The sequence below is a fragment of the Kogia breviceps genome, chromosome 5, assembly GCF_026419965.1.
Source record: "Kogia breviceps isolate mKogBre1 chromosome 5, mKogBre1 haplotype 1, whole genome shotgun sequence".
NCBI classification, from domain to species: Eukaryota; Metazoa; Chordata; class Mammalia; order Artiodactyla; family Physeteridae; genus Kogia; species Kogia breviceps.
In genome coordinates this window covers 146,774,461-146,775,352 of record NC_081314.1, presented here as the reverse complement: position 1 = coordinate 146,775,352, position 892 = coordinate 146,774,461, and the positions used below count along the sequence as shown (strand labels likewise).

General features: G+C 46.7%; 1 non-coding gene across 1 annotated transcript; it reads left to right on the top strand.

Annotated features, from left to right (window-relative positions):
- Positions 1 to 525: 525 nt before the first annotated feature.
- Positions 526 to 632, top strand: LOC131757914 (U6 spliceosomal RNA). The gene has a single exon (XR_009336061.1). It is a non-coding gene; the product is annotated as a U6 spliceosomal RNA (small nuclear RNA).
- Positions 633 to 892: the final 260 nt, after the last annotated feature.

Genomic DNA, 892 nt, shown 5'->3' with positions numbered 1-892 from the left:
ATTTTGGTAAAATTCAGCTCTTGCACAGTAGTGGCTACTCAGCCCCCATCACCGGCCCAGGGCAGGCAGCTTCGCCCTCGCAGCCACCTGCATAGGTTGTGAGAGTAAGGGTGGGAAACAGGACTCTGCCCCCACATACAGGGGACTGTGATCTGAGGGCAGGTTGCTGCTTCCCATCCCAGAGGGGCCCCCAGAGGGGGCGTAGCCATAGTTGTACCTCCTCCATCGCAGCCAGTTCCTCCCCTTCAGGCCGAAGTGACTGCCAGAGCATTTAAAGGGCCGGCATCTTTTTTTTTAAATCGTCCTTCGTTTTTTGCTTTTTCCTCTTCTGGAGCCACAGACATCAAAGATGAGAACATCCAAAAACAACTGCATATATGGGGAAAACTAGAAAGTGACTATATACCCAGGGAAAGGCTCAGAAAAGACCTGAGAAGACTAAGTTTACACCTCAGGCACAGCATAGAGACAGCCTACAGCAATTAAACATACACACACACACACACACACACACACACACACACAGTGCTCGCTTCGGCAGCACATATTCTAAAATTGGAATGGTACAGAGAAGATTAGCATGGCCCCTGAGCAAGGATGACGTGCGAATTTGCAAAGCGTTCCATATTTTTAGAGGGGCTATACGTATACGTGCGGCTGATTCAGTTTACTGTACAGCAGAAACTAACACAACACTGTAAAGAAACTATACTCCAAAAACAAAAACAATAAACAAATCAACAACAGAACCCAGCAAATGCTGGGAAAGAGGGCAGAATCTGCTTTTCAGAGCTACCACATTATTAGATCCAAATGCCCAGTTTTCAACAAAACATTACAAGGCATTCAAAGAAACAGGGACACAGGGTCCATTCAAAGGGGGAGAAAAAAA